This window comes from Chrysochloris asiatica, unplaced genomic scaffold (genome assembly GCF_000296735.1).
Source record: "Chrysochloris asiatica unplaced genomic scaffold, ChrAsi1.0 scaffold00121, whole genome shotgun sequence".
Classification (NCBI taxonomy): domain Eukaryota; kingdom Metazoa; phylum Chordata; class Mammalia; order Afrosoricida; family Chrysochloridae; genus Chrysochloris; species Chrysochloris asiatica.
Window position 1 is genome coordinate 5,301,821 of NW_006408639.1, and position 14,193 is coordinate 5,316,013.

At 37.4% G+C, this 14,193-nt stretch overlaps 1 protein-coding gene across 1 annotated transcript in view; it reads left to right on the forward strand.

The window, feature by feature from the left end:
• Positions 1-7,901: 7,901 nt before the first annotated feature.
• The window catches only part of CNTN4 (contactin 4), a 1,030,428-nt gene continuing 1,024,136 nt past the window's right edge, over positions 7,902-14,193 (forward strand). The window contains exon 1 of the mRNA XM_006868663.1: positions 7,902-8,011. The gene's annotated coding sequence lies outside the window, so the exon portion shown is untranslated. The remainder of the gene's footprint in view (positions 8,012-14,193) is intronic.

The window sequence follows — 14,193 nt, forward strand, 5'->3', positions numbered from 1 at the left end:
TTCTTTCAAATTTCTCTATGTTTGATATGTTGTTTTTATTTTTATGGGAAGGAGAAATGCAGTTGATCAATTTAAAAGAGTAAATCAAGATTATCTTAGTCTTATCTGAAGTTAGGACGTTTTGTATACATTTCAAATTACCCTTATCCAACAATTTTAGGTACAGTTCTTAAGTATAGCAAAGCTATAGAGCATTTACTTTATTTTATTCCACACTGTTTTACAATTACAAAATGCTTTAAAATTGCAGAGTCTTGAATAAATATATCACTTCACATAAGGGTGGACTGTGTTTTATATATAGTTATCTATGGTTATGTAGATATATCATGTAAATCCCATGAATTTTAGAATTCTATAATTAAAAGGTTGATTTCCCTGCATTTACCATTTGCCTGTGATGTTTTTGCCTCATACAGATGGAGAGAAAAGAAATATGTGCATCCACAAGAAGGTTTCCTAGAAAGAGTTTTCTCATTTTCTAATTAAAGAGAACCTTGATCTCTACCTTAATCTATGATCTAAACATATTCTAAAATTAATGTTATTTCCCTGTATCTAACAGTCAATTCAGGGGGAAGAAGGTTTTCCCATTTTCTCAAAGCATATAAGAAGAAAAACAGACATCTTAGATCTCTCATTCATCCTATAAAAACTGTGTAAGGATAAACTTTGCTCACTCTAATCAGACACTCACCTTTCTCTGCTAATACAGCACTGTAGTAATCTTATCAGGTATGGAATTTTTAAAAAAAGATTTAGCTCTGCTTGTTCCAGAATCTTCCTCTTTGAGGCACCTCTTTCTCTTCTTTTTCCATGTGTTATAACTCTAACAGTTTCCCTTTAAGAAGCACTGGTTAGCTGTGACTCCCCTCATGTGAAAGCCTGAAGAAAGCTTTTTGTAGTTGATGGAAGGGATGGCACAGAAGAAAATGAAAAGGCCTGCCATCTGCCTAGCGCCTACACTCCCTTGAGCCGACAAGAGCTCAGTACCAGAGCTGAAGAGTCCATGAAGCACTACATTAGTGATAAAGGCAATTATAAATAATAATGAACTTAGTGGATGATGAGAAATGCAGTAAACTTTTTTGGAGCCAGACAAGATGATGTAGGAGATGTAATATAAGTGGATACGTCTGTAAGGGAAACAGATGCTCAGGCATTCAATTTCTTTCTCTAAGAATTTGAAATGACTATGAATTCAAAAGGTGTTTCAGTAATGGTTGTTGTATAAATAAGTGAACATAAGAAGTCTAAAATCTGAGTTATGGGTGTACGTCTATGAATGGAAGCATGTTTGTATTAAATGCCCTCTCTTTGTTAAAACCAATTCTACTTAATCAATAATATTAGAACCCTGTTATTGGAACATACAGATTATTCTGCCCATCTAATTAGCATCATCCACAGAGATAGAAAGAAATACACATATGGAGTTACATGTTGCTTAACTTGCATAGAAGTTGGGTTTATTGGTTCCTATGGTGGTAGAAGAGATTGGAGAGAAGTGGAGACGGTAGATGGAAATTCGTTTTTTGGTTTTATTTGGTTTTGTGGAAAGCGTCTTCTAGTGATGAGGGAGACATATTGGGCTCTTGTTTTAATGACATTTTTCTTAATGATCATGTCATTCATCATTTGTTCTAAGGTCTTCATTTGCTTGTATTAATGGATGTGGGGTTGCAGTACTTTCTTGGCTTTTGACTTAGCTTGTTGTAGTGAAGGTTACAATTTATGTGAAAACATCTGGAGGAGTATAAAGTACATCCCAAAGTCAGACTAAGCAGTTTAATATTGCTAATGCGGCTGCTCATTGCCCATCTGAGAATTGGTTCTGTGGTGCTGATGTGTTGCTGTGATGCTGGGATTCCAGCGGTGTTGCCCACAGGGAAGAATGGCATCGTGATGTACTTCCAACAATTATATTCTATGGAAACTTAACAGATCACAGTGCAACATTGTTAGACACACTCATTTTGGGTCTAAAGAGGAATCAATTGCTGGAGTAGGATGTCGTGTTTGGTAATGTCACAGACCAACAAGGACATGAGAAATGTTGGTCAGATGGATTGACACATAGCTGTAATGGTAAACCAACCATACTGAGTATGTTGAAGACCAGGCAATACCTTGTTCTGTTGGACCATGGATTAGATTTGACTTTGGCAGTAGGTAACAGTAACACAGTAATGAAAGTTTATCTAGAGTTGTCATTGTTGTTGTTAAGTGCCATTGACTCAGAGCGACCCTGTATAGTGTTTTCAAAGAGAGGCTGGTAGGTTTTAACCACCAACCTTGTGGTTAGCAGTTCAGTGCTTATGCTAAAGCATCACACTAAGACTCCATATCTAGCGTAACATCATTCAAATGTGCTTGGATTTTAATATGAAAAAAAAAAAAAAATCGATCTCACCTCTGAGTTATGCATCAAGCTTCCTGGCAGTTACAATTTCTCAGCGGTGATAGCATTGCCATATTGGGTCTGGTACATTTAAAGACAAACAGCTACAGTATCTTTGGTCTCTACCCACCTATCCAGGTGTGATAACCACAAGTATGTCTGGACTTTGAAAGATGTCCCCCTCAGGGGTAAAATTACCTTTTTTGATGGTAGAAATAGCTACATCATCAAAAGTGCACATAGCACATATAAATTTATTTTAACACTACTGTGAAAATTAGTCATTCAAAAGGCTAACTGTAAAATCAGTCTTAACTTTGTTAATTTTCATTGGAAGGAAAATCAAAATCTACTGAGGAAAAGGGTTTTTGTTTTCTTCTTGGACGATATGAAAATTGGCTTGTATTCTTTGTTGTTGTTGTTGTTAAGTGCTGATGAGTCCATATTGATCATAGCAACCTTGTGTAGCGTTTCTGAGAAGCTGCAGGGGAGCTTGAACTGCCGATTTATTGGTTTGAAGCTACTTTGCAGTCCAGCACATTAAAGACAAATCAGCTCTACCCACAAGGGTAAATGAGAAATAACACTGATAAAACAATCTGTCTTTTCTCTTACTCTATGTATGCCTGTCCATGTACGTATGCGTGCTCACACAGACATGCACACAAGATTAGTAGACACTTTTGTCTAATAGTGATTCCAGATTCCTTAGCAGTTATTTGTAGATCATTTTATATTCTTTATGTAACTCAAGCCAATCTAATGTAATTTTGTCGTAATTTTCAAATTGGGTTATTTTCTCCACAGCCTTTTAAGTTTGTCATCTTTGTCTTTGAGGGTCATTGCTACAAGAATCTCACACTTACTGAAGATGAATATACTTATGTACTTCTTTATGCATTCATACTTTTGACTGGTTTCTTGGTTATTTTATGAAGAGGATATATTATGGTGCTGACTTTAGTTGGAAATGAAAGTCTACTTGCTAATGCTTAGATTTTCATTACACTTGAGTGCCCCCGTTGGCAATTTCTGAACCATCCTTTCATTTGAAATTTTGTTTCCAGCTGGAAAACAAGACACAAATAAATGTCTCAGCTTTCGATGCTGCCTTTTTGTGAGAGAGGTGAGGAATAGGATGTATGAATACTTTCTAGAAGAAGCAATAAGCAACTGTAGGAACATCCAGCAACTTACTGCTGAAGATGTCAAAGCATTTAAAAAGTATTGATTAAGCTACAACCTATTGGGAAATTGTAGTCATAATTTTCGTTTTGCCAGTAGATTTTTCTGAGGCTCAGAGCTGTCTTTAGCCTGCTGAATCTTGTATCATGGCCAGTAAGAGATCTCAGAAACCCCGCCCCCTGGGTTCTGATTAGCTTTGATAAGAGTGTGTTAAAACTGCAGACTCCTCACAGTAGTAAAGAGATGTAGTTGTTACAATCTCAATGCAAAGACTAAAACAATCTTTGTACATACTTGGCTTTCAGAGATGCATTCTGGGATAATAGATCATATGCTACTGTCTTTGTGAAGAGACTTTTGTATGCAGTTACTAGTTATGACTGTCTTTCCCTTCTTCTTTGCTATATCTGTTTTCACATTAATGTTGGTTTTGACCTTAAAAAAAGTACAGCTTTACAGATTTAGGCCTTTACTACAATCCACTTCCTATTTCAAATCTTGGATGAGAAATGTATGTAGAATTGATGGAAGCTGAAATCATTTTGTTAGTAATTACCACCTACCATTAGAAACAAGTTCAAATCACATGATGTCAAAGTGACTATCACATACCATAATCAAAGATGAATCAAAGTAATTACCAGGCATAGAGGGACTGAATAGAACTTAAAACCAATTAAACTATTTATTTCGACTGTACCACTGAATAAACACTTTAGTATTTTAATTTGCTCCTCTTTTCATTTGCCTCAGCAATTTGTTTGCTAATATGATTGAGATGCACAATTGCTATTTAATTAACCTATTTTTGTCAGTAACTCACATGAGCTGAAAGAAACAGAGGTGCTAAAGTCTCAATAATAATGAGTCAGATAAAAATAACAAACATGAAATGTGTGTCAGTCATTGTACAAGTAATGCCAGATTGCAATACTACTCAAAGAAAAAAAGAAACAGGTTATCTTAAAGCATTAGATTTAAAGATGTTTGTTGAAGGTACACAGATTACTCAGAAGTGTACATTTTTAAGGTTTAATTGCACTGTTTAATTACCAATTTCTTGTACCACTTTATGTATTGTTGTTACTAACTACTGATATGAAATCTACTTAAAGCTGTGTATCTGGTCCGGAGGAGTCAAGCTAGTAATGAACACAAATGCCGTGATGGTGTGCGTCTCTTACAAAATCATTTTCTCTTCTGGGTGAACTAGTCTTGTGCTTATGTTGCTGTTGTTAAGTGCTGTGGAGTCAGTTCTGAGTCATAGTGACCCTGTATAGGGTTTCCAAGCATCAGATAGGATAATAGATTTGAACTGTAGGCCTTGTGATTAGTAGTCAAATGCTTATCCTACAGCACCACACCCGTATTCCTTCTAGTTGTCGAGTACCATTTATTGTTGATATAGATTATGATTCACGGTGATCCTGACAATGTCTGAGTGGACCTGTGCTCCGTTTGGTTTTCAGTGGCTGATGTTTTGGAAGTAGATTGGCAGACCTTTCTTCCTAGGGTCCTCTAGGTGGGTTATAATTCACAGCCAGTGTGCCTGTCAGAAAAATGTTGCTCTATCTATTTTCCTTTTGAGGTCTTGGTGTGGTACTATAGGATAAGCAATGGACTGCTAATCACAGATTCAGAAGCTCAGACACACCTGCCACTCCTCTGAAACTCCTTACAGGCCACTATGAGTCAGAACTCGGCTGGACAGCACTTAAAAACAACAGCAACATTTTCCTTTTATTGCCTACGAGTGGTATCTAAGACAGTTTGGGTTGTGTTGACCTTGATAATATATATTTTCCCACAAGAGGCTTTATAACTGACCATGTGAAGATAAATACCACCTTTCTGTGTCTTTGGAGAGAAAAAATATAAGAAAGTTAGATAGAGCAAACCATGTTAAATGTAAAAAGTCTCTTTTCCCACAAAATTTCAGCGCCCTGATGGTAGACATAGGACCCTGGTGCCAGAGCAGATTAACCATCACACTGTTAACTCCAAGGTCATGAAAAAAAAGCAACCAAGATCTCTAATTTGGGGCTAGTTAAAATAAATACATAAGTAATAAGCAAGCAAACTCTGTTTCATAAAATCTAGTGTTCTGTAGAAGCTGGATTACATGAAGAGCTTGGCATCAAGATTGGAGACTGTACTCATTAGTAACTTCTGATATGCAGATGATACAACATTCCTTGCTGAAAGCGAAGTACACTTAAAATACTTACTGATGAAAATCAAAGACCACAGCCTTCAGTATGGTTGCACCTCAATGTAAAGAAAGCAAAGATTCTCTTCACTGAACCAATAAATAACTTCATGATAATTGAAGAGAAGATGTAAATGATCAAGAACTTCATTGTCCTTGGATCTACAATCAACGACTATGGAAGCAGCAGTCAAGAAGTCAAATGACGTATTGCATTAGGCAAATATGCCTCACAAGACCTCATTAAACTGTTCAAGAGCTAAGATATCAATTTGAAGACTAAGGTGCACATGACCCAAAACGTGGTATTTTCGGTAGATTCTTATGTGTGTGAAAGTTGAACACTGAACAAGGAATTCCATAGAAGAACTGATGCACTTACATTTCAGTATTGGTGGTTAATATTACATGTACCATGGTCTGACAGAAAAGCAAACAAATCTGTGTTGGAGGAAGTACAGCTAGAATGGTCCTTAGAAGCCAAGATGGAGAGACTTTGTCTCTCATACTTGTAAATGGTATTAGGAGGGACCAGTCCCTGGAGAAGGACATCATGTTTGGTAAAGTGGAGGAAAAGAGAAATACCTCCAATGAGATAGACTGACACAATGGCGGCAGTAATGGACTCGAAGGTGACAATTGTGAGGATGGCTCAAGACTGGGCCGTGTTTTGTTTTGCTGTGTGTAGGGACTCGAAGGTGACAATTGTGAGGATGGCTCAAGACTGGGCCGTGTTTTGTTTTGCTGTGTGTAGGATTGCTGTGAAATGGAACTGACTCAATGGCACATACAACAAGCAAGCCTTTACATATTTATGATTACTGTGATTTCTATCCCTAGGTGCAAGCATGCTTCTGATAGAGAACCACTTCCCAGTTCCTTGAATTCAATAAAATGTCAGCTCTGCGAGGGGTTTCAGAGATATGGACCATTGCCCTTATTGTAGCAATAAAACAAAACAAAACAAAACAAGAAACAACTGGAGCTCAGAAAGGTGAAGTGTCCTATTCTAGATCACCTGGTTTTCTTAGCACAAAAGGATTCGAACTCAGGCTCTTCCATTTTTGTCATGTGGTTTTGTTTAGTACTAGCTGCTCTGTGTAGAGTGGAACTTTAAATAATCAGACAGACAGCTTCATCACAGTCTTTCACTGAGGGACATGGAAATTGAGCCTCATTTTGTCTGAAATAGAATACTTTTACATTGCTAACCCAGACGTGCTTACATAGGGTCAAATTTATATCCACAAATGCCTTTGGGGGCCAGCGGGTAACATATTTGGGGAAGAGGTGGATGGTGCTTCTTTGATAAAGTGCAGAACACATGTTCTGTTTAAGAATGTTCACATTCCAATTCAAGTCTTTCTCTTGCCAAATGGAGCATGTCCACAGACGACCCGTTTGCAACCTGTGACTGCATCACCCGGCGGAAGGAGTCAAGAAGGGGGTTCTTTCAATTATGCAAGCTGAAGAACAATCACCGGCTGCTTTTTAAAATACTGAATTTTAGAGTACCATGCCAAGCCCTCTGTTTGGAAAGCCCTGGACTTCTAGTACTGAAAGAAGAATCATATTTGGGGGGCATGTAAAATTCCTCTATAGAGACCATCCAATTTTCCCAGTGACTAAACCTGAAAATAGCCAAGGTGTCATAAACTGATGCTGAGACATCACAGGACAATCCCACCCTGTGTACCAAACATGTACTGTAATTATATCCTGTACTTGAGGAATTGCATCCGTTGCTCATTGGTAGGAAGAAAAGTATTCATCTCTACCCCTGCCTTGAAATCTGTGTTGGTCTCTGTGTATTTGGGGACGGTTTAACACATTGAATTGGGGAACCAACTTGATTTCCTCCTAATCAGGTTCGATGTGTGGAGAGCCAGTTAGAGATGTGTGTGATGTTTCCAGGGTGCGTCTTTGATTCATGCGCTAATTATGTCGATCCTTTGGGGAATACAGCCACGAAGCTGGGTCCTCCTTGATTAATGCTGGCGGAGAGCCGTGCAGCACGCAGCAGAGAGCAGTTCAGATTCTCTAGTCCCAGCTGAGAATATGGTCCCATTATCTCCCAGCTGCCTAAGCAATCCATAAGGGCCTGTTCTGCTTGGATGATCAGTATAGAGGAAGCAGGGACTTGCTGAGAGCTGAAATCTCTGTTTGATTTGCTGTAACACGTAAAGCGAAACTGGGACATTTTACTTTACCGTTCTGTAAGTACCAGGTCCCCCCCTTACCCCTTTTCTCCCTAAAGCTCCATGTGAATGTGACTTTGCAAGCTGCATTTGATTTTCTGTTTCATTGCTCTTTGTTGAATCAAACTGGTGAGACAGAGTATAATCTGTTTAGAGCTTGCTGTTTCTGTCAGATCTTTTATATAATTGATTCATACAAGGAAGTGAGGGACCTTTCGCAATGCTTTTCTTGAAGTTAAAAATTACTGCTTTTGCTTTTTTAATTTTGGGAGAACGGGTACATTGTCTAGGGTGCTCAGGATGGTGAGGGCATATGTTATCTTCTTTACCTCTGCACACGGCAGGAATAATGTAAGTAAAAGTAATGTCTGTGCAAAACAAAACAAAACAAAATCATCTTTTATATATACACTTATGTATGAAAGAAGTATGTGTCGGTGTTTTCAAGATTTATTTAAAATAGTTCATTTTGCTGCTCTCTGTTGCCACTAAGAAATGCAGAAATGGGAAAGTTTCTCTTGTTTTTTAGTTGCATGCTGTTTAGAAACTTTGTTGGGGAGAGTGATTTAGGAATATTGGCAAATAAAGACTTCATATTTCCCTTTGTATGTTAAGGGGCTGTATTTTGAAATCAGAATCTGTGTTTAGCCCATTTATTGTTATTGAATGAATTGGATTTTTTATAAAAAGCAAAGTGAATTTAAAAAGAAAAAATCATTATAGATCCAGCTTCATCTCTCTTTTATAGCTCACTCCATGTAACCTACCAAATTAATATTTATTATCCACTCAAAATGAATTGATCATAAAAATACTATTAGAATATATTATTGTTAATATCTGAAAGGTGTCTTTCAAATCATCATTGCCCTCGTGAAATTAAAGATCATTATCACTGCAGAACGATATGAGATGTAAATTTTTTTGCTTGGATTTCCTCAGTCTAAATATAAATCCCAGTTATTTTCCTGGTTTGCAAGTAGAGCAACTGAAGTATTGTCAGAAGTTGAATAATAGATGTTTGAACTACTTACACCAATGACCACAGTTGACGTGGACCAATGTTAACTTGCAATCATTCATACCCGAAAAGAGGGATAGAAGTGCCCACAGTGAGTTTGAAACTATGGAGCCAACCGCGCGCGTCCAGTAATTTCCTGAGTGCGAATACAGTTTTCCTGAGCAGGCAGTCAGTCTGAAAGCAGAGCAAAACCACAGGCTGTGAAGTAACAAAAGTGCCTCACTGGTGAGCACAGAGTTTGTTCTCATTAGATTTGGTTGAGGGGAACGATGCAAGTGAAAGGAAACTTGAAATAGATGGTTGTCTGCATGAACACCAGCTTTTCATGGCTTGAGGTTTGGAGGGACAAGATAGTAAGCCAACAAAGACACTTCTCATCTGGCAAGATGAAGCGCGAGGACAATGGCTGTGGTATGTCCGTGTAGTGAACTGCCCCAAGGCTCTCCTTGCAGAACAGTCTGCTTCTCTGGAAAAATGTAAGTCTATTGAAGAGACTGAAATACTGAAATCTGAAATAAAGGCAAGTGATTTTGATCCAATTATGTTGCAAATAACCAGTACCCTAATAAAGAAAGAAAGAAAAGAATAGCCTTATGCCTACTTCCAAAACAAACTAACTTTGATGAATAATGGCTGCTGGAGAAGATTTATGTATCTTTTCAAATAATTTGTGCTATTTTTATAATTAGTACAGCTATAGGATCTGACATAACATGTGGTTAATAGGACAATACATCACAGAAATAGAAGCTAAATTCCAACCCAAATCATTTATTTAAGAATTTTTGTTATTTAACCTAAGTCAATAAATGATTTGGAATTCTATTTATTTATTTTTTTTTAATTTTGTCCAACTCCTGATTTCCTTTTTATATTGAGCATGAACTTTTGCCTTCTGTAGTGCAATATTTTTCTTAAGTAGTTAATTTGACTTTTATCTCTACTCAAAATAATTATAAATTTCAACTCGTATCATATGATGTTAAACAATTTTCATTTTTTGTTCGCTTTTTTTTTTTTTTTTGCATCTGACCACTGCAAAGCTCCAAGATATACTTTTAACATTTACAGTGAGCTCCTATGACTTTAGAAACATTTTGATCCAGTTCTGAAAATCTGAACACACCATCTCTCCCATTGTGCTTAATCTGTGTAAAACGGGGGTCTGAGGCTCTAGGGGTCAAACTAGTATCTGCTCTCTTGACAGAGGTGTTACAGATACTTTGTAACATGTGCATTTAAAGCCAGGGTGATTTCATTGGTCTTCAAAATGAATTCCAAGTGCTATAAATGGAGTGGAGTTCTGGTGGGTTGCTGTAGGAGATGTCACCAGCTGCTCCTTGGAAACCCTACTATACAAAGTAGCTCTGAGTCGGAACCTACTAGACGACACTTAATACCAACAGCATAAAAGGAATAAGGAAAAGCTTCAGCGTTTTCTATTTATAGTTTGTGTGTGTTTGCATCCTTCAGGCTTTTAGACAGGTACAGTATTCCCTCAGCTCCTAAAAAGTGCTGGGGTTGGGCAAAATGAAAAGCATCCTGTGGCTATGGACACATCAGAAGATAGCAAAACTCCTGGTGTTCTGCGCTTTTGGCCTGTGGCATATCGTTTGGTCTGTCCCTAGAGCTACAGGACTAAGCACAAAGGGGACAGAAGTCAGTACAGCCTCAGTGGCAGTTGTGAGCAGGTTCTCTTTACAAGCCAGTTGCTCCCAGCCTTCCTCAATAGCAAATGCCAGATGACAGATGAAGCTTTGCGAACTGTCTTCACAGCAAGTTCACAGTGGTTGAATTTAAAGCATGAATTCAGTAACTTAGTAATTTTGGGTGATTTTAAATGCTGGATAGACTTGAATGTGCACTGGTGAAGTGTACACACTATACTTGCTAATATTGTGGAAGCTTGAGTCAAGTGCCTTCAAGTTGATGTGCAACCTTTAACAAACCACCGCATCTCTCTGTGCCTCAACATCCCCCTGTAAAATAAGGTATGATTTCCAGGACCTTTCTAGGGTAAGAAGGTCTGTGGTCTCATGACACCTCATTTTACCGTCTTATTCCTGAAGTCCCTTTCAAATTGCTTAGGAATTGTGTGAACTGTGAAGTAATTTTCCTCCTAAGCAAAATGCAACTTTCTTACTATATTTCCTTGATTCCTATTTTTTTCATTACTCCCTTCTTCCTGGTCTCTCCTTTCTTTCTTCAATTCCTTTTTTCTTCCCTTCTCCCTCAATCCTTTTCTTTCTTCATTCCTTCTCTCTTGCCCTGCCCCATCTTTTTCCCACTTTTTCTTCCTTTGTATCCCTGTCTCTTCCTCACACTCTCTCACTTTTCTCTTACCCTTCTTTCCCCCTTTTGTGTCCCTGGGTGTAGTCTAAAGTCAACAGAAACGTGGTTGAGATGCTTTGCACTATTGCGTAACTTGTGAGTGTGCTAACTTCTTGTATGAGCATCCATTAAGGTACAAATTTTATATTGCTCACTTGAGTATTCCATTTACTTAATTCAAGGTTCTTGTGTGTGGAAGGGATCCTAAAAGTTACAGCTGTGTGTGTATATGTGCACAGAGTACTCAGAGTGTCCTTGATTACTGGATGTGAGCCTCTAAGTGAGTCTACTCACTAACTGAACTCCATCATTTGCAAGCATCACATTATTTTTTTTTTTAAAGAAATAATAACTTGTTTTATCTTATAAGTCTATTTCACAAATGCAAATCAGTTTCAGTATAGCAGAATTTGAAACACTTTGTGATAAAAAAGAAATATGTGTAACAAAAGGTTTGATTTGATTATTTTGCAAATAAGTGGTTATCTTATTAAACAGTGTGCAAACTAATCACAACTGATTTAATTAAGCAATATATGCCTTATAACCTAGTCAAGTAAGCAACATTGTAGAAGACAATGGAGATTTTTTTTTTTTCCTTATACAACTTTATTTACTATTTATTTCTGGTGATCTCAGAGCTGTTTATTGCTAGAGACGTTTCTTAATTGAAAACAATAAGTGATAAAGTTACTAAACCCATGATTGGGGAGTCTGGAGCCTCTTGATGTGTCAAACCAAACTGCGAATCAACTTAGCGGAGGATCTTCAGAAAAGATGCCAAATTCATCTTAAATTTCATGTTTCTATCACAAGGGTTGCATGACTTTGGCTTTTTTCACTGTTAAATGAAATAAAAATATACATTGGCTGGATAACTGGAAAGGCACAAATGAATAACTAAATGTTGACAAAATTTACGTATTCATTTACAGCTAGGAGTCCTGGCATGGCACTGTGGTAGAATCACTGAACTGCTAACACTAAGTTTGGTGGTTCGAACCTACTGTTGCTCTCGGATACCAGCAATAGGGTCGCTATGAGTCATACCTGACTTGAGTTGAGGGTCTTTAATAACAACTAAGATGAGTGTACGCTAACATGGGTGATAAGTACCCATTTGATTACAGCATTAGCTTGAATCAGGGTTTTTCTTATTTTGGTGGTGGTAGTATGTCGTGGAGTCCGTTCCGACCCACAGCGACCCTGTACAGGGTTTCCAAGGCTGTAAATCTTTACGGGAGCAGAAAGCTTCACCTTTCCCCCGTGGAACCACTGATAGTTTTGAACTGCTGACCTTGAGGTTAGCAGCCCAACTGGTAACCACTACACTACCAGAACTCCTTCTTTTTATTCTAGAGACAGAGAAGGATAATGTTGTGATACCTTTTAAATGTAAATTGAAATTCTTTTTTCTCTCAATGACTACTATTAGGAAATTTCTGTTTATGTGACTTACTCCTCTGGAGTTTGAATATGTATGTTCTTCCTTATTGAAATTGTAGACTGTGTTTTTTGCCGAGTATAAAATTAATATTCCAAATCTCATCAAATCGGGTGGATATCCTGTCTTTGTAGACATCAGACCTGGTTCTAAGTAGAATCAGTAATGTGACATAATTCCTCTGTTTTATTAACTGTTCATCTTTTTATGACCAAAATGATTTTGTGCTTATGGACTATTTCTATACAAAAAATATACTGGGGACAGGTATGCTTGATAATTTGTGCCTTTCTCAACTCATGGATTGTAAAGTTACTAAGCCACTTTAAGGAGCGATGCTTTTGGTTTCAAGTTGGTGCATCTGATGCCTGGAGTGGTTTACCAGAATGTTTCATTGTATAATTAACCTCTAATGTTGTACATCGAATGTAGACACAGCTTTAGTTGTTGTCTATTGTTTCAGATGCCCTGGTCCCTATTCCAAGATAAGAACATCCTTCTTCAGTAGATTAAAATGGAATTTCTCTGTTGTTCCACAGAAGGCATGGGGTGATTTAAGCTCATGAAAAGGTGCTGTGAATGAATATGGTGTCCCTTATAGTTAGATATAAAATGCAGAGCTACAGATTCTGGGGGATATGACAGAATTTAGAGACACTGACTGTGCCAGGCAGTTGGCAGAGGAGACAGATTTAAGACTTACCAGAAGGAAACTCTATATCATTGGAAAGAAATTTGAGTGCATTGTAAAAAAGAAGAAGAAGAATATAAATAAGAAAGTGGGGGAATGAATGTATTGTGGTTGAAAGAGATGTGGTTTCATGCTGCACAGGAAAATTGTGGTGAATGGAGAATATTAAATGTAATGCCACTGGGAAAACTTCCAAAACAGCCAGCAGAGGTACTGCTAAGTTACTGTGCAAATGATTAAGAAATGCGAATCAATGAAGAACTACAGAGAAAGGATTGCTTTTTGGCTCCTCATTGTGCTACCTTGCAAGCTTTAAAAATATAATTATCTTTAAAGAAGTGGGAATTGTGGCACCAGAGGCAGGTTGTCCTATTTTAGTGAGGGTTTCTGGGGTAGTGTACATGGATATTACTTTTAGTTTGGCAGATACTGGTAAACAAGTATATTTAGAAATAGTGCAGCTCCTGATACATGTGGCTGGTGATAGAAATGGATTTTTCTCTCAACTTTGGAATGTTTTACTTTCTTTCTACATTTATCTGTAATATTGCCTGTATATAATAGCTATAGTATACTATATTAAATTATGCTTAAATACTGAAAATGCCTCTTTGGTATGTTGTTTATATTTAAGAGCTATGGAAGCTTTAAAAATGATTTTTACTTTTAAACTTTTTTAACTAAAATATTTAGGGGGACTCCAGTTTCTTATG